At 40.8% G+C, this 24,921-nt stretch overlaps 1 protein-coding gene across 1 annotated transcript in view; it reads left to right on the forward strand.

Moving 5' to 3' along the window:
* Positions 1 to 12,147: 12,147 nt before the first annotated feature.
* Positions 12,148 to 24,921, forward strand: part of LOC139800816 (A-kinase anchor protein 13-like) — an 86,200-nt gene continuing 73,426 nt past the window's right edge. The window contains exon 1 of the mRNA XM_071754294.1: positions 12,148 to 12,195. The gene's annotated coding sequence lies outside the window, so the exon portion shown is untranslated. The remainder of the gene's footprint in view (positions 12,196 to 24,921) is intronic.

A 24,921-nucleotide genomic window follows, 5' to 3' on the forward strand; every position in this document is an offset into this window, starting at 1 on the left:
CTTCCAATCAGATTACAAGCAGCACTTGTTGATCTGTATCAAGTCCATGTGTGGGTCCCATATTGTCCTGTATTTTCTGTATTTTACTTATGGGTCAAGACCCTTAAGGGGGTAAGATTTGTCTCTTCAGGTGTCATGTCAGAGGAGGTACCCAGCCCGCGTCATATCCTTCCTTCTGCAGCTCCAGTTGGCTCTGTTTAAACAGTGGGCTTTAGTGCTTAGACCTCCCTGGTTTTTCCTTTATCAGATTAGGTAGGATTTTGGCAGGACTTTGTGCTGCTTTTTCTTAGCCAATCGACTTGCATGTGAGTGTTCAGTAACTTTGTTGCTTTATAATCTCAAGGTTCAGAAGTCATTGGGTTGCTTGAGACTAATAAGAGATCCTAGCCCAGTAACAGCTTACAGCAGGAGTATAAAAGGAGAGCACTTGAGAGCAAGTGGAGAGCAAGTTTTGAAACAAAAATACAAAACTATTCGAGGAGGACAAAGGACTTGTGGCAAAGAAAGGGCTTAAAAATGAATGCATCTTGCTCAAACTATGAAATGCATGGGTTTTTTTTTTTTTTTTTTTCAGCCTTTCTTTACTGGCTTGCTTGTACAACCCATCCCCTCTGCTATGGCAATTGATGCTGTGAGGTGGCAGGTAAATGGCAGTCATGTAGGTACTGTACAAATGCATTAAATAAAGAGTGAGCATTCAGAATGCCTAAAAATGATTAAAGGTACCAACTGAGCACAAACGTAGTAAGTTGTTTAATGTTCTTCTTCAGAGAACAGTTTTTTTTTCACATCTCTAAGAACTAATTTGTGACATCTTTGCCAATTTTTGCTAAAAACCTAATCTCATCAGTGCTTCTGCCATTAGAAAAGAACAATAGTTTGGATAGGTACCTCAATATATTTATGCCTTTGGCTTGTGATACTTTGGTGCCAAGGAAAACTTTTAGCCATTTTGGAAGAAGCATGATATGAGATTTGTTAAATTTGGCCTTTGTGAAGGCTACATCACTGGTCATTTGCATTGAGGGAGAAAAATTGTTTTCTTTGTAGGGATATTTCTAATTCTTAGGTAAGGCTGGATCTGAGCCACTTGATAACTTCAAATAGTTGGAACCATGTCGGTTCTGACCAGTTGGAGGAAAAAAAAAAATTGCCATGATGGAGAGGAGTGTAAGAGCTGTTCAGATGCTGCTAAATGAATGCCCAGCAGCAACAGGGAATTTGGGAATATGCCTGAGCTTGGGAATGCACTGATGAGTTCTGGATGTATGCCTTCCAGCCAGGGAGAGTTGCAGGGTGGTGATGGCATGGACCACCCTGTGTGTTGGGAACTCATTGTCACCCCAGCTTCTTGCTCAGCTTCAGCATTACCAAGCCATTCCTCATTCAAGACTTTTGGGTGTGTCTTGGGCAGTAGGCAATATACTGAGAGGGTAGAGGAATAACCTTGTTTGCTGACTTTTCCTTGAAGTTAGGAACTTTTAATTCAGTGCTTAGTGCAGGATGCTGAGCACCAGTGCTGTGATGTGCTTGGTGTCACTGTGTTGGCACAGGTTGGATCAGAATAGATGTGGATTTTTGTTTGACCAAGATGATAATATACACAAAAACTCAGGCTGATGCCTGTTATTCAGAAAATAAATCTTGTCTGATACATCCAGCCCTGAAGATTCCTTATATATCCAGCAGCCAGGAAATCTAATAAGTCCTGCTCTATTCTTAATTTCTTGTGTTTCCTGTGGTTTTATTGTTTGTGTTACTAGCCCTAATATTTACATACTTTTGAATGAGCTTTTCTTTTTCTGGAAGATACTGCTTTGTTTGTATGCCTTGCAGAACAGGTTCTCCCATGTATTTTTTTTTTTCTAATAATGAAGCAAGTTACTGTCTCAAAGGAGTGGGAGAAAATAAAAAAAGGAAGATTATATTAAACACCAAAGGGAGATATCTAAGAATAGAATTGGTTTTTGCTGATGATATGCTAAGACTCATTCTAAACTTGTGTCTACCCTTCCAAATGTCCTTGGGCTTTTTGAGAACTTTGTAAAACTTCTTGCATATTGAATGACATGCTTGTGGGTGCTTTATCTGAATAGCAGATGCATTTACAATTGGCATTTTAAATGCAAAGGTGCTTCTATGAAAATGCTTGTAAGAACAAAGTTTTACTTCCCACTAAAATCTTTGAGAGCTGCAGTGGGCTTTGCTGTGTTAATATCTAAAAGTAGTACTGGTGAATGTTGTCCAGCTGTGTGTCTATGGAAGCTGCTGGAGTCTTGTTTTCTGTGAAGTAAGGAAGATTTCATTGTTACGTTCCCCACCTTTCTTTTGGGTTTGGGGGAATGATGGACCTGATGTTCTTCTGGGTCTCTGCCCCTTGGTAAATCAGCTGGCTGTCTTTTCTGTAGATATTTGATAATGCTCTAGGAACTAATTTGAGATAGCAATTTTTAATAAAAAATGGGGTCTCCAAAGAAGTTGGCATCAGTCTCTATTTGCAGGTTTTAGTTCTATGTTGATTTTCCAACTACTCTGTGAATATATATTTCTTTTAAGAAACGAAGCAGAGCTTCAAGATTTTTTTTTTTTTTTTTTTTTTTTTTTTTTTTTTTTTTTTTTTAAAAAAAAAATCTGTACTCCCTGGCATGAAATGAAACCTATTTGCATGTTGATGAATAGTGGCTAGAAAGGCTGTCTGGTGCTGCAAGGGGATCCATAAATAGCATTAGTGTCTGGTTTACTTCGGGAGGGAAGGTGTCCAATTGTGGCAGTGGCTGGAGGGGGGCCTTGTGCTTGTTTGCAGTGAAGTTTCCTTGTCTGGGCAATGTTCACCAGCATGACACTTAAAAAGAAATATGATATAGAGTGTGTAGCTTAAATAGTTGAAGTACAGAACCCCTTTGGAAGCTTGAAACACTGACTTGAATTTAAAAAATGGGTATAGTGACTTGTTTGGTTTTTTTTCCAATACACCTATGCTGTGGGCTCAGAAAGGACTCCGTGGGCCATAAAGCTGGTGTGAAAAAAATGCTCTCCCCATCACCCTTCCTTTATCTTGCTGCAGGGAGCACCTTGGGACAAGCAGAACATGTTGCATGTGGTCTATGTATAACTCCCCAGTGTGTCTGGGAGGATGGGACCGTTTTGGAGTAGCTGTTTTAGTTGCCAGACAGGATCTGGCAGCTGATTGTCAAACCTGTTGGGTCTCAGGGTTGAGGTTTGGATCAATGCCTCTGAAATGTACCCCCTCAACCATTTGTAAGGAAAATTTTTAAGCCAAGGTGCACCAGGCTTGGTCTTCAAGCTGTTTGGTTTGTAGCACATTTGCCAAAGGAGAAACTGTCCTCTGTGCTAGATGAAAAATCAGTTTATTCTGGAAAAGAGAAGGAGGAAGTTGAAGGACCACACAGGTAACATCCCTGATGCCCGAGAAGGAAGTGTCTGTGTACTCCTCTTGCAAAATGGCAGTGACAGGTAATAAGCTCAAGACAGGACGAGGTTTGGATGACAGTGGGCGAAACAAAATGGGATGACATTTCAGAATTGCTATAAAAAAGCTTTTCATTCTTGCCCCCTTAATGAAGGCAGTGGTGAAATGCTTCCCCACTGCATTGGCTTTTTTTTTTTCCTTTTTTTAAAACTGCTTGTGGCATGGTTATAACTGGATGTTGTGAAATGTAAATAACGCCAAGGTAGTGAACTCAGCATTCCCAACTCCTTGGCAGTGTTTGTGAATGGAAACATCTGTCCCAGTCCTCTCTCTCCCCCTCACTTCCCTCAGCCAGCAGCAGCTCCCTCGAAGCACAGCTCAGCGTGGGGCCCTACATGCTGCTGACTCCTGGAAACCCTCTCCTTAATGTTTGCATGTGGACATCAGACAAAATGGAGGAAATCCTAGAGGCTGAAAGGCATACTTTTTTTTTTTTTTTTTTTTTTTTTACCCTTTTCATGAGGATTTTAGTACAAGTCGTTAAAGTATCTGGTGTTCTGGTGCCAGCCTGCAGCTGTGGGACCTGACGCAGGACGGAGCGGACCTTGTGCTCTTGGCAGAGTTTTCCTCTTGTGCCTCTCAACTTGGTTTTCATTCTCAAATCACAGCCCGTCACTTGGCAAATGCATAACTATTGCCTGTCTCTCCTATTCAGATGATACAAATAGGCTCTGGCAGGGTGTAAGCTTCACGTGAAATGAGGTGTTGGTTTGCTGGCTTAGAGATGGGTGATAAGAACTGAACTGCTTTTACATGAAACCACCTCTCCAAGAGGAATGGGAGCAAAGGCAGTGACACAACTGCAGCAGAGAGGAGGGTTTTTTGGGTTTTTTTGGTGTGGTTTTTTTTCTTTTTCTTTTTTTTTTTTTTTTTTTTCTTTGGCTTGTCTTGGGGAGAGCTCAGCAGCTTTTAACTAAGTGAACATTTCAAATAAAAAAAACCAACCAAAACCCCCAAGACCTAAGAAACCATGCAAATGCGGCAGGAAATGTGTAATGAACATTTCGTGATTGGGAGAGATAGTAACCTGGGCTTCATAGCTTTAGGTTGGCTACAGGATGTAAATGTTGCTTGTGCTGACATGGGTGAGTGGTGTATACACACAGCAATGAGAATTTTAGCTCTAAAGCAGAATTCGTAAATTTTAGAAAATGTTTCAAAATGTTTTTCTTTTAAACTAGATAACTTGTTACTATTTGTGGCCTGTTAGTGCAACTGGAAATTGAGACATTGTCTATACAAAGTGTTTGCTTTTTGTCATGCAACTTTAGTAATAAGTTGGGAAAAATGGAAGGGGGGAGCCTATGGGATGCTTTTGGTTATTTAAAAGGTAGGAAATATCAACAGTTTTGATTTCTTCTCCCACTTCATGTTGTGTGTGTATGTGGTGGAAAGAGAAATGTCAGTTTTTAAACACATCAAATATCTTGTACATCACATGATTTCAGAGTGAGCCTGCCTAGCCAGGTTTTGATGGGCTAAGGATATATTGCGTGAATTAATAGAACCGTCTGTGATACATTTCTGAAAACACTTCTGCATGTTTTTAAAGCTTTCAGTGGTTTTTCTTTTGCTCATCATTATGTGAAAAATTAGTTCTCTAAGGGAAGCTTTAATTGTGCTAGCCAGGGAATAATTCTGCATGCAATGTAGCTGGTTCTGAAAATAAAAGTGGGTTATTCTTAACATAAATTACATACTCAGAATCAGCTAGGATTAAAATTACAGTGAAGACAGTCTAATATGGGGTTTACTCTGCTTAGGAATTTGACTTAAAGCCTTTCTTGGAGCCTGAAGTTGAATCTGAGCTGCCAATCTAGTTGAAGTGTAAAATGCTTCTCTGTCTTGATTAGAGTACACTAATGCAGTAGTAACTGGATTAATTTTTTATCTCCTTTTCATTGAACAGCTTTATAAAAAAATTATTTTTATGATTTTGTTTTCCTGAGTTGTTCCAGAAGCTAATATAAAAAATATCATTGCATAATAGAGGAGGGGTTGCTTCTGCTATCTCTCTAGTGTCTCTTCAGGATTTCCAGCCCTGTAAATAATTGCTCAAGACAAAGGTACACTGATTCTATTTGATGAACAGGAAGTCTACAAATAGCTGTGGTATTTTGCCATAATCACATTTGCAGTGATGCAGGTGTTTAGCCATAATCAGGAAAACCAGTGCTTTAGAATAGACAGATTTGTAAAAACATGAAGATGAGGAGGTGGGGTGTAGGTTTGAAGGAAAGTACAGCAGTAAAGTTGAATTTTAGTGTTTAAAAAAACACAAAAATACAGGCTGATGGCACTGCTGCTATGGTTTGGCTTTGTACTAGCAAAATAAAACCAACTTTATTCTTCACTAATGGCAAGATGCCTTCCTTTAGCTTGATTTTTTTTATTTTTATTTTTATTTTTTGGTGTGTTATGGTGGTCTCAGATTGTGCTGCTCATTTTGCTCCCACTGTTCTCTCAGGGCTCTGTGGTATTTGTTAATGCAGTAGTTTTGGTTCATGCTTCTCACCCCCAAACTTCTGCTTTCAGCTAGTGTGATGCAAGATTGCTTTTGTTAGTTTTGTTGGTGAATGGAGCAGCTATGTGTTCACCCTTGAGCAGCTGCTTAGGTGACACCCCACATCTCCTCCAGGCAGGGACAGTGTGAAAACACTTCATTAATACTTAACTTGAATGTTCTTAGTGAGATGGCTGAAGGAAATTAAATACTGTAATTCAAGTAATGCTGTCAGAAATGCCTGAAACCAGCTATAGTGGGGGACTGACTCAGCTTGCCCTTGCTCTGGGAGCATGGCTGGATGTATGGGAGGGTATCCTGTTGGTTTTTTTTTTCACAACTTTCTGACCTCATGTCATCAGCCCCTGAGTTTATTTGGGAACAGACTGATGTAGAAGAGAGGACAATGTGGAAACGGGAATGTTTCTGTGGGTGATGCTCACAGCTGAAATGACCTCAGAGTGGTTTTTCTGAGAGGAAATCTTGGCTCATGTTCATCAAGCTGAACTACCAAGAGCAGCCTGTGATGTGGAAGAAAAAAGGATGGGGAGAGAGGAAGCAGGTGGTGAGAGGATGTGTGTACCAGACAAGTGGAGCACCACTTGTGTCAGCTCTTCAAAGTCCCCTTTTTCTCCCTCTAGAGATGGTCATTATTCCAAGTGGGCTCTGCAGTTTGGGATAAAAATAATAATTAGTATGTATGCAAGGAGCAAGTATGCAGAAAACTGTGCTGTGCATAAACTTAGGATGAAAGTTTATAAGTGAAAGATGTGGTGATATCTCCAGTTGAGTTTGGCTCTGAAGCTTTGAGGGGCATAGCCAAGTACTTGTGTGCTAGCCCATGTTGGAACAAAAATAAATATAAAAGACTGTTCCAGTCTTGCTTAGTGCTGTTCTTGAGTGCTTCTCTCAGCTTTGGATGTTCTTGAAGGAACTGCTCTTTCTTAGCATATAAAGCAGTACTTAAGATATTTAGACAGAACTGGTGATGCCTCTCCAGAAAGGGATATAAGTATAAATACTCCAAGTGTCCAGTTAATCCAGCAGGATTGTGAACCCACACAGGATACTGTTCTTGTGTGCATTTAAGGGTGTAATTATGAATGGCTTGAGATGTGATGCAGGGATAGCTTCAACACTGCCTTTTTGTTATAAATACAGCGGCACCTCTGCTATTGTTTAAAGACTTCTCTGAAAGCCTGATTTAATAGTGGAGCTAAGTGAATAATTCAAAAACTTTTTATCAAGTACTTGTTTAAATTCTTAAATGAGCTCACCATAACCTTTTTATGCACCTCTCCTGCATGTGTCATACAAATATTAGAATAATTGAATTTTACTAGTGCAAATGTTTCTGTGAAGCAAATCTTTAGAGCTTAATGTATGACTGTTTATGGAAAAGGGAATGCTAAAATCTTGCACACCAGTGTCTGTGCCAGAAACATGTCTTGCTTGCTTAGGAAGAGGGTGGGGGGACAGGACCCTCAGCTTTGTTTGAGCCATCCTAGCTAAGCTCATTTGTCAGTTTTACTTGAATGCAGTTTAAAAACTGGACACATGCATTTAAAGGAATTTCACATGTATCTCTCTTCCAGGCCATTCTACAAACAGTACCACTACTTAGTCTAAATATATTCCCTTCTTTTCAGATAAGTACTATTTCTGACACTTTCCTTTTCTCACACCATTCACATGAGATGAGGCAGCCCATTAAAAATGCGTCTGCTTAGCATCACTGAGTAGCTTAACTCAGGGGTGCAAAGCGGAGAACATCCACAGTCATCTTCCAGGTTTGGTGTTGAAGTACACCTGGTTTTGGCTTGAAGTACAGCTCAGGGTAGAGTGCCTTGCAGACAGGTAATTTGGGTGTGTTTAGCATGGCTCCTCACATGTATTAATGATTGCAGGCTGTCTGGTGAGAGCTAGTTAGTGTTAGGTCAGTTCTAAGTATGGATGGTCTTCACAGGGCTTGTATTTGCCTTTTAACCAGGATGCCTACAGAATTGGCATTCATTCATCTTCTGCTTCTGAAGAGAAGTGGAAGACTTAAAAATGGAAAGCCAGCTCAAGAAGCAGGGGTTGAGGATTAGGTAAGCAGCTGCACGATGCTGTACTCTCAGTGGAGAATTCTTGCTTAATTGGTTACAAGAATTTAGGAGAGGCTGTTTATTCTTTTTGCACACAGACCTTCTCCTGTGCATACTCTGGCAGCCCTCTAGCCTTTCTGGAACTCCTAAACATCTGCTGCACCTTCCCTTGGAGGATGAGAAGGAAACCCCTTCCCCTTTCAGCATGTCATGCTTTGCAAAGTCTGAATTGTGTCTGCAGGATTTGCTCTCAATTTTTTTCTTCACCGTCTGTAATCTCTGAGCTGTGCTGAAGCATCCTTTAACAGTTTAAATGTGATTACCACAGAGCTGCCCAGGAACGTGCTCAGTTCCAGCCTCTGCTAAGCACAAATACCACGTGCCCCTTGCAATGTATGCAGAAATCTGGAGTTGCAGGCTAGTGTGGGTAAGCAGATTCTTGCAGTGACAAAGAAACTACTATTGAAATCTTCCATTGCCTTCAGTCACAACTATTCTGAGTGTAACTTGTAAAAATACAGAGGCTAGAAACTTGGCATCTATGTATCCAGAGCTAGGCCTGTGAAGGAGGGGAGAAAAAATGAATGTGGTCTTTAGAAGTAGGAACTTTTGGTTTTTGGGGTTATAACAAAACAACAAAACCAGGAAAAAACCCTGAACAACAACAACCCAACCCCCATCATCATCACAACAACCAGCCTTGACTTTGCAAAAGAGGTAGTGAAATGTAAGAGCCAAGTCAACCTGTGCTTTTTTTGGCTCTCTTGTATGTGGTGTCATAATTTAGCTGAGCAGAATTAGCTGCATCCAGCTCTGTAATGGTGAGCACTGACTTGTTATTCTGTCAGCTAAGAGGGATGAAGACTGCTCAGACTCTCACATCAGCTGTAGCATCTGGTGCAGTTGGTCTTAAGCTGAAAAGGGTTGATCAAGGAACATCTAATCCATAGCTTTTCATTCCCTTGCAATGCAGTGAGTATCAGTGAGGTTCATCAGCTGTAACGTGCCAGTGTGGGTTCCTCAGACTTGAAAACAAATGGGAAGGTTAGGGTGCACTTATTTTTAATTAAATATTGGTACAACAAGCATTGTTTTGTGACAAGACAGACCAAAGAGTCTTACAAATTGTGCAGCACAAGCAGGCTGTGTCTTGTCATCCTCTTACAACATTCCCACTGTAGGAAAAACCCTTTGTGCTTTTCTAAACTTGAACTTATTAATAGTGCTAAACTCTAAATTAACAGTTGCTTTTGTGCTCTGTTGATTTCTAGCAGTATGTTGCCTTTTCAGATAGCGTGTTCCAAGGCATGTGTGAAGATAGGTGAGCAATATTATCCTTTTTTTTACTCTGTGGGGAATCTGAGACTTGGCAGCTTTTTCTGCAATACCCACTAAATCTGAGCCTTTGCCAAGTAAGTGCCTGCAGCTTACAACTGAAGTTGGTGATAGCAGCAGGCAGGATCTCCCCTGCAGCCCTAAGGTCCTCTTCCACTGCAGTCTGAGGAGATGCAGACTGGTGGCAGATGAGAAAGTGACAGTTTTTTCTTGATTTCCTAAATCTCTGCCTGATCACTGAGAAGAAATTATGTGACTGCTGAGCAAACTGGAGTGTCTGTACAATTTTATGCTGAAATTTTGCATAGAGTCCCTGAGAATGTAAAAGAGAAACTGGATCAGAGTAAACTCTGGATTTTCGTGTAGCTCTTGGCTTTTTCATTGCTTATTGGTGTTCTGCAAAGCAAGAGGTCATTTGACAGCCTTTGGCAGCCTTGTTGCTATTTACAAAAGTACCATTGATACTTCACCCTCTACCTGGCTACCCATGGCCCATCTCTGTTGGGTCTTTATGCCATTCTATGTGTGGTTATTCCTTCCTTCTGCCTGGCAGAGATTTGGACTCAATCCCTGTTTCATTCAGTCTGGTGCTTATTCAAAAATGCATGACCTTGTTTTCTAAGTTGTCTTGTCCATATAGTAGCATGTGGAAAAATATTTTACTGTTTTTGTTTGTATTGATCTCAGGTAGCATTGTCAGAGGGGAAAACCCTTCACTTGATGTGTATTTGCACTGAATGGAATAGTGATGAAGTATAACAGAGTTCTTCTCTTTCTTTAAAAGCTCCATACTATTTTCTCCTTTGGGTGTTTTGGTTCTTGTTTATTTTGCTAGTTTGTTTGGAGAAGAATAGTCTGGCAGAGGGGAAGGAAGAGGCAGGGTTTACCCCTGCAACCATCATTGTTAGCCCGAACTTTTGGTAGAGCTTTGCAGCTTTGGCTTGACCTTTTTAAACTTGAGAAATGTAGGTTTGTTTGTATTTCCATCTTGTTACACTTGAAAACTATTTTAACTGTACCAGATTGTTTGAACATTAATAGGGGGAGTGTTTTTCAGTGTCTTGATAGAGTTTCCAGGCAGCTTTTCATTTGCCAAGTACTATATGGGGCTCTCAGTGGTGGGGTTTTGCTTGGTTAGCTCAAAAAGTCTGCAAAGCAACTGTTAAAAATTGCTGACACATGTTAAGTAATGTGGAAATAGCCATCCTACTCCACTGAAATCTGAGTGCTCATGTCAGCAATAAGAACAGGATCTGACCCTGAAAATTCTGTGTGAACTGTCTTAATCTGGTGAGCATTTCTAGGCAGTGTCTTCCCTCTGACTCTGGCTAGTTTATAATTGTGACCTTTGCTATTGTTCTATTTTAACAAAATATATTTATTTGCTCAGTCCTTAAAAAAAATGTATTCTGCCTTGTCCATGCATTTCTGAATTATTCGGCCACATATGTGGATTTGGTGGTACCAATTTAAGAATAGAATCTCAGTTTTTTAGTTTAATATCAGGAGAGGTAATGCCTCATTCTAACAAGAATGCTGTTTGTGTAATGCTTATCAATATGAAATTCATTATCTTGCACCTTCTCCCCCCAGATCTCTGCTTTTCAGCTTTGGAGCAGCTGTAATCAGCCTGTTCAACTTCCCTTCCTCCTCTCATGAGTAAATCCAACTACCTTATCTTCTCTATCAGAAAGTCTTCCCTGGTTTTAACAGCCTCTCGAGGAGCATATAAAAGGGGCTTTCACTGGGTAACAGGAAGCAAAATGAATAGAGGAACTTTTGATAATGCCCCGTCTGTTTGAGCAGAGGATCAGCCCAACTAAATTGTACCAAATTAGTGAATGACTGTTTCTGCCAGGGCCAGAATTATAACTTTTTAATCTTGGAACAAGCATTTACTTCTTCCTCTTAAACACTGATCAACTCACTATTTGATATGGAGGCTTGCAGTCATCCATATTGAGTGGATTTGGCTGTTTTTTGGTTTGGATTTTTTTTTTTTCTTTTTTTGGTTTTGTGTTTTTTGTCTGCATTAATGAGCCTTAACTAGCCTGGAGTACTTTTTTGTGAGTAATGAATTTTGGTACAACCTGTCCTGGCCACATGCCATTTCTGCCAGTAACTTATGCTGTGTTTGGGATTTTGATGCCCTTAATGCAGTCTTGTATATCCCAGCTTTCTTAATATTGATCTGTGCTGTGCAGCCTTGTGATGTTTTGCAATTAGCCCCGGGGTGATTTGGATATTTATAGGCAACACCCTTGGTTCCTGCCACCTTAAGCCTTCCTGGGGTGGGTGACTCCTCCTGCCTTCCCACCCCACAATTTGGTCCAGGCTTTCTGATAATCTTGAAACTTTCTGATAATCCTGTTCGATAGCAGGGGCAAATGATTGGAAATCTAAGTGGGGCAGCTTGGCTGACTGCCTGAGGCCTGACTTGTCTGCTGGATAAAGCTACTTTTATTGCAGCTTCACGTGATTGACATTTGAGGAACTGCACTGCTATAATACTGGCAACAGAGTTGGAAAATCTGCTGTATTGGTTCTGATACATTTGGTGCCTGAGGAGCACCTTTTTGTTACAAATAACTATCTGAAATACAACTATTCTGTCAATCTACTTATTTTTCTTTAAATCACTGACTTTTCGTGTTCCCTAGGAAAAAAGTAAGCCAGAGTAATATCCTATTTACTAAAATTATGGCCTTTTTCTGGGTTTTTTTCAGGCCTTTTTTCTTGGATTTCAGTACTGGAAAACTCTCTAAGACAACTTTGCTTAGGTAAGTGAAGCAAGACTATTTTTTTTTCCTGTGATTTTTTTTTTTTTTTGTTAAGAATTACTTCCCCTATCTTAACTTCTTCTGCATGTTGTGTTGTAACTGTGAGCTGCCAGCCAGCTGTGCTGTGTGTGCTGTGGTTAAGGCTTAGAAAGATGTAGTAAAAAAAGAAAAAAAGTAGGGGTAATGCCTGCAGTGTGACATGAGGACCTCATTTAGTAGTTTAATCAAATGAAGTGGACGTGGTGCAAAATAATGAAATACAGCTTTCTTCTGCATACTGCTGCATAATCTGACCAATTTGTTATTTTTTTTCAAGAGATGCTCTGCATTTTTTTTTTTTTACCTGGAAAGTAACTCAATGTAATTTCATTATGGAAATGTAGCCTTTATGCTTCCAGGTCTGTAGATGTAGTCACGCTTCCTCCGTAACTTTTACTTATAGGCAGGAGTTTCTGGCATGGGGGGCAAATCATAAGAAGCTTAAGAGCATCTAAATACCTTTGCAAACCCAGCTGCTTCACTGCTGGGTAGCACAGGGACAGTCTCATGAGCCCAATGGTGCCTTATGTGATGACTGGAAGATATAAGTGTTCTGCTGTTTCAAAATATACTGTATTTTCCTTTCTCTGTGATGGAGAGAAGATTTGATTGACCTCTGATGTAAGGCAACAAATTTATCCCCAGATATGGAGCTAATTTGATGTGTTAGCTGGAGATGCTTGTAATCCTGGATGATGCCAAACTGGAACTGCACCATTCACAAGGAATATAGTATGGTAGCTTCTGTGCTGCCAAAGATAAAAGTGCTGCTGTTCTTTGTAAAGTGTCTGTGAAAGGGTTTTCTTTTTGGTCTGTATTTGCTGCTGCTGGGTCCATAGTGGTATCTGCCCACTCTACCTTTTGATCTCCTTCCAGTGGCTGTGCAGTGTGGAAGTTTCTGGTCTCTGTCACTTGAGATGATGGACCTCCAGTGAAATAAAACTCATCCAGTCTTAAACCAGAAGTCTTCTCCAGTCTGCTTCTCCCTCTTATTTGTCCCGCTTGAGGGAGGATGCCAGGAGAGTCAATATAGGTCTTTAGCCTTAAAACCTCATTTTAGCAAAATAGAAAACTCTATTAGAATGCAGAGGTTCTTGGGTTCCCTTTACTTTTCCTTTTAGGTAGCTTGTCTGGGCTTATCTCTCTGCTAAAGTATTGAGCTCAAGGTATCTTGTGTAGTGGAAGCTTTTGTCATTTCCAGGGGAAGTGGCTGGTGGCCTCCAAGCTGTGGGTGCTCCCCCTTAGATGGACTTTCTAGTACTGAGAGATGATCTGCCTGGCACTTTGCTAAACCACAAGGAAGAGTGGAGTGTGTGACCAAGCTGATGCTGGCATACTTTGCATTTTGCTGGATGTGCTGGCATACTTTACATTTTACTAATTCAGAGAAAAGACTGTAACAGAGCCATCTATGGTATGTGTCTGAGATTGCCTGTTGCTTGGGATCCATGTGTTGCTCCAGAGACAGCTTGCCCATCTCGGGCATGCTTGTGGTTCCCTCACATCTCCCTTGACTGCTACATAATTCAAGGAGTGAGTAATTTGCAGCCTGAGGCTGTATTTATTGATGCCACTGCCTTTCCAGAGAGGGGAAATGAGTCTTGTGAACAAGGGAGGTATTTAGGCAGCAGTTTTAAATCCTTTTAACTTTGTGTGTTAGGCACACCTATGAATATATTCGGACCTAGCTAATAAATAACCCAGGGAAGGGTAGTTAAGAGAAAAGGACATAATTAATTCTTTAAAGTTGGATCCAGGGCAGTAATGTGTTATGCTGGTAAGGTAAACACTGTCATTATTAAACAACAGGACGAGTAGAGGCTGACGCTGTTTTCCTCCTTTTGATTTAATATTTTTTGCAACAGTTTCCATGTCTTAGATGGTCTTTGTTTGGGACAGTGGAAGCCTGATGAAGCCCTACCCCTTCTGAGGGTCATTTCTCCTTTATTTGAGCTGAGTTTTGTGTTGGCTCTGCTTTGCTGACACAACGTGTGCTGTTCGAGAAGGCTCGTACTGTGTTCACTCTGGTTGGGATGCTTGGCTCTGATTCCTGCAATAGAATTTGGAGGGAGGGTAGTTCTGTTTCATCAGGTGATGCCTTTCCAGCTCCCTGCATTGCAGTGTTAGCCTGGGTCAAATACACATGCTACATAAAAGAAGAAACTTTTTTTTTTTTTTTTTTTTGGAGATGCTATCGAAAAGCTGATATGAATTTATTAATTTTTTTTCCTCCTTCCTATACCAGAGTGCAGAGAAAGGGTCTGACTGTAGCAAAAAACCTCAACCAACTTTACATGGTCCTTCAAGCTTAACATTCTTTTCCAGGGTGTTTTCATTTTTCTTTTCATAGTGGGGAGCAAGATACAGGGGACTCCTCAACATGCAATTTTTAACATTTAAAGCCAATGTGTATATTTGCTAAAAAGCATAACTGTCGTGATCAATAGTAACATAAAGCAAGGCTAACTTTTCAGCTTATGATAACTAACAACAGGAAAAAATTCCAAAGTGATTGTAGTTTGAAGCTCACCCCTTATTACTCATAAGTAATAACACAGCTTCTCCCCACTCTGCCACAGCTCTCATCTTAGCAAATTTCTTGGTGTATAAGCACAAACAGAACAACAAAGACTTTATGTACCTATTCCTGCTTTGCCCATGCTCCAGACAACCCATCCTGTATATCATCAGATCATCACTTCAGTTGCATAAACAAAGTTGTGTCTATCCAGGGTGGGTTGGTGTTGTGCAACCCTGCAATGCCTCTTCCTGTGGAGTTTTTTTAGAATTTTGCAGCTTTGACTCTTCCAGAAGAAGTCTTGGGCAAAAAACACTCATGAAGACACCAGTGGAATAGCTGCAGCCACCTCCTAAAATCGGTGATGGAAGGATGCCTGCTTCTCTTAGCAATATTTTCTTTGGAAGACTTCCATCTCTTCAGCATGCCCTTGGCTCTCTGTTTCTCCCTAGCAAACTACAGCACTGAATACTCCTTCTTCCATTTTTTCCAGACCAGTCAGTTTAGAAGTTCCTGGTTAAATGCAGCATGGTAAACTATATTTCTGTATTCCTTCAGGGTCTGCTGCTTATGATTGTAGAATATCTTGCAAAACTCCCAGGAATTTGGAGAGGAAGGGAGTCCTTCCTTGGTAAGGATCCAAAAAGAGGTTGCATGTTGTCAACTTGCACAAGCTCTTTCTTTAAAGTATGAACTCTTTTCTTTTAGGGGAAGGGATGTGATAGAAACTGGTTAGCCCTTGGTGGGTGGCACAAAGAACATTGACTGGAGGGGCTGTTATTCTGTGGTTTATGTGCTGTTTATTTTGCAGCCAGTAATCTTTTTATTTTGCTGAGGCAGATGGAGGGATTCCCAGTTCCACAAGCATAACCCTGGGAGAGATTAGTTGGTTTTAGGTTTCACCACTTGGATGATGAGGTTAGCCTGAGACAAAGATGTGTCCCTGTGTATGGGAATGGTGTTGGCCCAGATCTTTTCTGGAGATGTAGAGCCTGAGAGAGGACTCAGAGGTCAACTTCAGCTTCTTAAGGAATGCAATGTATGTTCAGTCCATGGTATGGGTGGATTGCTGCCCTTTCATTTCAAAAAAGGGTAAAAAATTAGTTACAAGCTTGTGTTATTTTTAAAAAATGCTCTAATGTGAGCTACAGTTAACTCTAAAGCAGAGCCTCCTTTACAGCTACATAATAGCTACATACAGCTACATATATTTGTGATACTGAAGCGCTAATGGTAAAGAATCGTAAGAGATTTTTTCATAGCTGTAAAGCAAAGACTATTTCTCTCAGTCTCTGCCTTGTAGCACTTTTCCTTCACTTTACTTCTCTACTACTGAGCTGAGCAGCATCCTCCATCTGAAAGTCCACCAGGAATTTCTCCATCAATAGCAGTCTTAAGTAGTTATTCTGCAGGTCTCTTAACACTTGTTACAGAAATGAACTCCTCTAGTTAACGTTGTAAAACTTTTGATGGTCTCTAGAAAACTGCATCTCTGAAACGAGCTGAAATGAACAGAAGCTTGTTTCCTCTTCTCTCACATGGGCTCTTATTCACTTCCCCATCTGCTTTGACTTTGAGGATTGCTGAGGTTCTTCCTCTGTCTGACTCACTTGGCATAAGCTAAAGAAGATTATTTTTCTTCAATAGCCAAGTTTTTAGGACTTCAGCTTATTCATAAATAATCCTTGGAATTCTGATAGATGTCTTTCTCTTCTTTTCTCCTTCAAAACTGGCTTGCTGTAGTTAATGTACAAATTAGGGAAGTGTTTTTTCAGTCTATAGATGGAGGGGAGAGTTGCTGCAGTTGGTAAGCAAGAGTACAGGGTGCTGAGTTTTCATTAAATATCCATGTTTTAAGTATTCATCTAGCACAATTTCTACTTGTGCTTCTAGCACAGAAGAACATCAGCTGTAGAAGAGAGCTTTACTCTGTTAGTCTGTGTACAAGCACAGCTCTAGAGTACAAAATCAGGATAAGACAAAATACAGGACCTGGATACACAGAAACATCTTCAAATGTGTGACTTTTTAGAGTACTTGAAAGAAAAGGACAGGGAGATGCTCTGCCTTTGTGTTCATGCTTGAGGACCTGCACCAGTAATTGGCTGGGATGTGTGAATGGTTATTTTAAGGCAGCATTAAAACTTAATTTCAGCTTTACTGAATATAATTTTAATTTATTTTACTCTGAGATGAAAAGTTGCAGTATTGCTGTGTTTGAGCTGCTGGGTTACAATCCTGGTATCTGTGCAACCTGAATTACTTGGAGTCTCGCTGCACGTTGGAGATGATGCCTCCTCCTTTTCCCATACATGGGTGTGCTGTGACATAAAAGGTTTTGTTGAGTAGCTGTCAATAACAGAAATGAATACAAGGTTTTCTGGAATGAGCAGTTTAATACTTCTAATCTGCCTCAATCTTAAAATTAAATTTAAAATTATCTGAACCAAAAATCCCAAAACTTTACTGTGAATTTTTGTACATCCCAGTCAGGTAAATCTTAACAGAAACCAATTTTCATTTAAGTGCTGGGCTTTCTATAGTTACTAAACCTTTGACTTCTGTGCATTTGTAGCTATAAATGAATATTAAGAGTAAAAGAATAAATCTCTTTGACCTTTCCTTATTAATAATTTGCTTTTGTCCTCAATGAACTGAAGTGTGAGTTCACATCTGCTTTTTCCTAGCAGCTTTGCATTAGCCAGGAGCGTGTGTATGTCTGAGTTTTGGCTTGGTTTTTCCTGAATTCCCCCACATCTTGTAGCCATTTTACTGCTGCCAAAGCAAGAGGTGGTTTTTAGTTTTCTTTTAGTTTTTGTTTGCTGAGCCTTGTGCGCATGTGACATACTTGGTGGATTTGGAGGTTCTGCAGACCAGCTTCTCTTGACTTGAACTTTCAAGCCTTGTGATCTGCACATGGTCCCTTTGGCCTCTCAGTAGCAAGAGACAGCATCCCTTCACAGAGAGAGAGGATGGAATTTTGTTCTGCTTTGAACATGTGGGATTCTAAGTGTTTCCTATTAGATGTACTGGTAGGATAAACAAACTGTTTTGTTTAGTAAAAGCTCTTTATCCTGATAGCATTGGAAGCATCTTATAAAGCAATGACTATAAATTTAAAGCTAATATTTGTTATTATTTCAACAAACAGAAATCAGCATGGTCTACAAAGAGCACAAGTTCACAGCCTGAGGACCTGAAAGACAGACTTAACATGGATATAGGCTGTGTACTTTTTGTCCATTTCCCTTTTAAATGTATGGCATTGTACATATAATTAATACGTTTTAAGGACTGGGTTAATGATAGAGTGGGTCTTTATTGCAGTGGACACAGACTTCATTTTTCAAGCTAAAGAATAAGTGTAGGAGGGACGTAGGATGAACAGATGTTAAGGATGGCAGATACTGGTTGCAGCAACTTTGTTGCCTTAGGACTCCCAGTTGAAGCCTCTGAACTGGAAAGGGTCAAAGTGCTCGGTAGCTGTAGAGTGTGAGAGTAGATGAATAATTCCAAAAGGCTAAAGAGAACTTTCCATGCCAGCTTGTTAAATTTCATTGCTGTGTTAATTAGGAAGCAGCCCCTTATTGTTCATGAAGTATTCCAACTTGATTGAAGCTCTGTTACATTTGATGCAGCAACAAAACGATCAAGCACTTGTCTGGATGCCAGCAGCCCTGAACTTCCAAGCTAATGGTATTTTTGAGAATCAGTGTTAATGCTTTGAAAAATAGAGCTTAGGACTTGGAAACAGCAAATGCTTATGAACACAAGGAGTGAGGGGGGAGAGAATATAGTGTTCTTGGTAATGGGGTGACCCCTGCATCTCTAATTTTGCCTACCAAGTACCTGTTTTTCATATATGGAATGCAAAATTTTACCTTGGAGGAACTTCATTTTAGGGGGTGTAGGAGTTCAGAGGGCTTTTCAGGCCTGAGTTCAGATCACAATCCAAGAGTGAAACCACTATCTTCATAGACTGATACTGTATGAGTTGTTTGTTCATCAGGCTTCTTAAACTAAAATTTGGCTAACTTCTGTCTGAGGGACTGGGGGGCGAGCCCTTCTCTTTAATCAGTGGTTAAATTTTAGGTTCATATGGGTATGGCTCTGATCAACATCCATTTCAATGGCCTTATAAAAAGCTTATGACTTGGCAGGGCTTCAAGGACTGGAAAAAAAAAAGCTCTATATACAACATGTTTTATTAATGTTGAAGGAGTTATATTGCTGTATTTCAGTGTCTGCCACTGCACAGAAAAGTTTGGTTTGGCTCTTGTGTACTTTTGCTTTTCCCCTGAATAAAACAAGGTGTGAGTTCACATCTGCTTTTTCCTAGTAGCCTTGTATTTATCAGGAGTATATATTTCTAAGTTTTGGCTAGTTTTCTTCCTTAACTCTTCTGTGTTGCAAAGTAAATTAATTATTCTTGACCCTCAGCTGGTACTGCAAAGTGTATTCACATAAACCTTGATGTTAAGCATCAAGGTTCCACTTACTTGCTGTGGTGACTTTTGGCCTCCTTTTAAGCTATGTGTAAAGGTGAATTTGAAATTAGGCAGCTGAGAAGTAGTCTGTTAAAACTTGGCAAATGTGGCTGACCTTAAAAAAGGCAAGTTTAAAAAAAAAATAAAAAAATCAATGTTGTAAGACATGCGCTTTAAGATTACATTTCTGGAAATAATTTCTGTGGCCCAAATTCTTGAGAAGGTAGATAAGACAATTCAAGCACAAAATCACAATTAACAAGCACAAAGGAGTGTTGCTTTGCTGAGGTTGCCTCCCTGTTGGGCTTGGCTGGTGGTAAAGGGGGAGAGAGCTGGAGGGAGATCGCTTGCAGTATGCAAGGCATCGGGTCACCCACTGAAACAGGAGTATGAATTCAAATCCTGAACACTGGCCTCTTTTAATAAGCATTGTGCAGCCTGGCTGAAGGACACAGTCTGGGTTCTTTGAGACAGAAGTGTGGGTGTGTGACTTAAAAGTAGATTTTGCTCCCTGAGTGATCATGCTGTTAAGGATTTAGTGAGATGGCTGTATCTCTGTCTTATGCTTCTGATTTGTGGGTGCTATTGCTTAATTAATATTTATGAAGTACTTGGAGCACTTTAAAAGTGCTGTAGGATTGTAAAATGTTATTGCATTTGCGTGTGCATGCTCTTAAATGTGAAGCTTTCCAGCTCCTGCACAAGTGCTTGGCTGAGTCACGCAGGTTCTCCCTGACCCAGTTCTCTCCTTCTTTGCTCACTCCTCCCATTTGACCCAAGCTATCAATTCTTTCCTCATCCTCCTTTCTGCCATGGGTTTGTCAGTCTGTCCCTTGAGGATCAAGCAGCTCCATTTCCTCCTGCTCCACAAATGTTCAAGGTTAGGGTGGATGGGGCTTTGAGCAACCTGATCTAGTCATAAATGTCCCTACTCATGTCAGGGAGGTTGGACTCAATGGTCTTTCAGGGTACTTTTCTACCCAAACCATTCTATAATTTTATGATCTCTTCCATAGAAGCCTCTTTGAAACAAATAGAGGTTTATATCTCCCCTTGCCCTGTTCCAGGGGTGCCCATGGACACCTTGACACCCTTCCACATGGCCATGAAGTAGAAGGTTGGTTCCTGGCAGCAAAAAAAAGGGGTTTTTTTTCCCTTTAGTTCCTCCCTTATCTTTCCCACAGGCCCTGCAGAAGATGTCTGGTAGTTGCCCTTTAGGGAAACTGTTCAGACTTTTGATTTTCTTCTCTGGGGAGGAGCTGGTTGAGCCTTAGCTGTTCTTTTCTTTGGTGGACATATAGATCCTTAGAGCTGGAGAAAAGCTGAAGGCAAGCTGGGCTTGGACTGAGGCTGGGGATGGATATGCCTGGGGGTGAAGCCTGCAAGCTAGAAATGTTTTGGTCCTGCCTGTCACGGGGAACAAGTGAGAAGGTGCTTTCCCAGGAGAGACTGGAGGAAGGTTAATTTGGAGCTGATGTAGCTGTTTGTGGACAGGTGTGGTGCTTCCTCTGCAGAAGTCACCTTGTGATGACAACTGCTGCCTTTGCAAGGCACTTGCATTGCATGTGTCTGACCTGCAAAAGTTATGCAACTTTTTTGGTATTCATCAGTACTAGACAGCTAAAAACCAACCATATGACAATGATTTGATTACTTATTGGAATTCCACTTCCCAGATCAGAGGAGACTAGACTTTTAAAGAGGCTTAATATAGCACCTGTGGATGAAAACAGAAGTCTGGCATTGGACTGTCTAATAAGAGACAGAGGAAAGCCAACTGCTTCACCAAAAGCTGAAATCCCTGTGTAACCAGGGATTGTAACCAACTGAACCTCCCTGGGGCTTGCTGGTGTTACCTGCAGTGCTGGCACCAGCATTCTCTGAAAAAACAATGTGTAACTTGGTCTGCTTCCCCTCCCTGAGCCAAGGCTTCAGTTCAAGCATGGATAAAGCAAGGAATTTGATCAGGCTGCTGAGGTCAGTCACACTTTGAATGAAGCAAAATGGAGCAGAGTTACAGAACACAAGGTTTTTCTTATGAGATCTGAAGTGTTTGGCAGGTACCTGAAAATATGCATAAGTAGTCCCCATCAGGTTGCTGTGTACTCTGGTTCAGCTCCCTGCTGTTACCTTGTGTGATAACAGTGCTGTGTGGCTGATACAGAATAGCTTAATTTTTTTCCCTTGTCCTGTCAGCAGATACCCTCAGCATCTCTTAACCTTGGATATTTATGGCTTGAGATAAGGTGTGTGTTGAGTTGCAGTTAATCCTCAATTAGATCCATGCTCAGTCCAGCAAAGGAGGCAAAATTTTGTTATGCTGAAACCCTTCTTGGTGTTCTTAAAATAAAAATGAGAGGAAGGGAAAGGAGAATAGATGGTTAAGTGGTTTCAGTCACTATTAATGTTTGCCTACTGCAGCATTAACTGGCATTTCACATTTTTCCCATGGCAGAAGAGGAAGGGAAGGAAGGAGGAAGCTGGCTGTACAAGATTAGTTAAAGTAGGTTAGTACTTGTTAAACTGGTGTGTTACAAAGCAAAGTGGTTGGAATTTTATGCTTCATTGTATCCAACATCCACAGGAATCTTGGCATTGCAATCTGCTTGCGGATCTAAATTTGAATTGTCATTGTCTTGAGGGGGTGAGATTGAGCTGAATGTACAGCAGGACCTGGAGAGTTAACATTTTTTTTTTCTTATTTAAGGTATTCGTCAGCTCCTGGCACTGCTGCAAGGTGTCATAAATATTGACAGCACATAAAACTTTGTTCTGGATGCCTTTAGCACTTCTTGACCTATTCCTTCCCATCTTTTTTCATCCAGTCATTCTCATAATTTTAATTTCTTATTTCCTTTTTTTCCCCCCAGCAGTTTGTTTAGGAAGGAATGACATTCCACCAGCAATTCAAATTTTGGGTAATCTAGAAAACTCGGAGCTGACCCTTCTGTGAATGGAACTTTAGGTGGGGAGATGATTTCTAAGTGGAGGTCATCCTGGGATCTCTTGTTCTGTGTTCAGCCCATCAGTGATGTGTCCACCATTCACCTTGGCTGACTGGAGCCAAACCTTTGCTCCTTATGCCCGTTTAGGAAGTTCATCTCTTGGAAAGGCACTGAGCTTCTGGCCTGGTGTGGTTGCCTCAGCTATAGAAGTGTAAAGCAACAATGCTGGGGAAAAAGGAGGGATAAATGATTGTTGCTCTTTATTTGCAGGGGGAATTACAAGAACCTGGAATACTTTTAGTGACTTGGAACAATTTTGATTTGAATGCTGGCTTGGTTGTGACCTACGCACATTTATAGAACGAAAAGAAGTATTCAAAGCCATTGCACTGCATTAAGAAAAATCTGATAAGGTTGCAGTCCTTTTAATTATATCAGCTGACCTTCTCAACTAACTAAGTCCATTTTGTTAATCTGTTTTTGTTATTTAAACATCTTAAAGGAATAAGTTACTGACATTTAATCAGAGCATCTGTGAAGCCTGCCTGTTGCTGTGTGCCATGCGCGTGTTGAAAAGCTTTGCCTGTGCACAGGCTGATATTTTACATCCAATGCATAACAGTGAAGGAAAAAAGGGATTGATAGAAGAACTATAGAGCTTTCTTGTTGGTATTCCTGTTACTTGATTGTATCTGTAGTGTCTCTTAAACTGAACATTTGTATTGCACCATGGGACAGCTGAAGCATCACTCAATCGGAGGCCCTGGAGTGATGTTGATCAATGTGGCCTCCTAGGACAAAGCTGACTTATGCTGTAACCTGTCTCTCCCAGTGAAATCACGGGTGTATTTGGCCTGCCATCCAGCTGGTGTATTTATAGACATGAATTGGACTTTTGTAGAGGGGAAGGAGGAGCCTGGGGATTGCAGGATCTCCCTGCCTTGCGGAAGCGCCGCTGTGCTCGGCAGCTTCTGCCACTTGCTGCCCCCCAGCTTCTTCCTGAACCCTGGGGAAAGGGGTGAACAAAGGTGTTCATCTCAAGGCTGTGTTGGGAGGTTGCTGGTGTCATTCAACAGCATATTCATATTTATGCAGTGTTGGGGCTATTTGAACAGCTTTAAAAATCAGGCCCTGTAGGATAAGGAAGAGGGAATAAGCAAATGCACAAGGGACTCCTTTTGTCTTGTCCCCTTTCTGTGATATTTGATGCCAGGTAGGAAGTTGTCTTGCAGACAGGTGAATGGAGATGTTTTAGGAACAGTGATGCAGAGTATTTGCTGACATTTATGGATAATTCTGGAAAAGCTGATGTTCTTTCTTGGCTGCTGTTAGCCTTTGTGCTTAACTTCCATACTACTGTGACCTCCTAAGATGCATGGTCTGTATGTTACTAAAAACATAAGGCAAGTAAACTTGTCCAGGCAAGAACATGGCCTTGATGCTACCTATAGAGCCCTAGGCCTGAAAGAAATAGCAGTGCTGGAGATGGTGGTAAGTAATCTTCCAGGTCTCTTTACATATTTATTCTCTTCAAGGTTCTATCTGTGCTCTTGGACTATAATTTTTTTTAATTGCAAGGGACATAAATCTTGTTGTTGTATTACGAGGGAATGCACATACGGAAAAACAACTTTCTTTCAGTTCACAGTACTTTTCTCATATTAAAGGAGAAAAAAGTGCCTGACAGTGATAGTGAAAAGGTGTACACCTTTTGAAGCTGTGTGGAAATGAATATTCAATCTATGAGCCAGGAGTAAGCTACAGCAGGGATTATGTGAGAGCTTTGTGTAGGAGGAGATTAATTCACCCATGGTTTACATAATATAAAAAAGACCCCTCTTTCCTTCTCTTATGGGAGAAGCTCCACCAAAGTCAGAGCTGCTGTTCACATGAAGGGTGATTTGCAGATTGCAGTCTAGTTTAAATGTATTTATTTGTGTAAGACTGACTCCATAGTACAGATAATGTACAATTTATTATGTCTGTTAAGCTTTCAGATTTCCACTCAGTTTAGGAAGAATTCAATGGACTTTATTACTCTGGAAAATGAGCTTCTAATTTCCTGAGATTAAAGAGCATTGGCAAAGATTGCAATGTATTTCAAGACCCAGCACTGTTTCTGCATGGTGTTTGTGGGCTGCTTGGCACGGAGTGCCAGGATCCAGCATCATCCTTCATCCATTTACCTCACAGTGCTTCTAGGATGGTGCTATGTTGCAGGTAGGAAACCTCTTCACATGAAACAAAAATGAGCAGAACTCACTGGAGGTTGAACAGAATTGGATCCTCAATGTGAGGAAAAGTTACAAGCCAGCAACTTTATGCACCCTATGTTTTTTTGAGGTATGTTCCTTCAGCTGCTATGATTGTGTCTGTACTGGCATAGACCTGCTCATACTCTTTGAATTCTTTGGCCATGTTGAGCACCTTTCTCAGTCCTCTTACATGTGACTTCAACCTGAATGCTCATCTTTTCCATTTAAACTGTGATGCATCTGGTGACATTTGTGAAACTTTCCTCTTGTTGCTCGTATTCCATTCTTTGCCCCATAAAGGCATGGGCTCATATTTAGTTTTCTTTCTTTCTGCTGCTCCAGTTCAGAAGGGGCTGGAAAATTCTCTGTCAAAAACTGGTAAGGATTTTCTGGCTGCCTAAGGGTATTTTCCATCCAGTCCTCACTTCTGCCTCACACTGCCTTGTAACAGCAATGTTTCCTCAGGAACACTGTGTACCAGA

Source organism: Heliangelus exortis, chromosome 11 (genome assembly GCF_036169615.1).
Source record: "Heliangelus exortis chromosome 11, bHelExo1.hap1, whole genome shotgun sequence".
NCBI lineage: Eukaryota > Metazoa > Chordata > Aves > Apodiformes > Trochilidae > Heliangelus > Heliangelus exortis.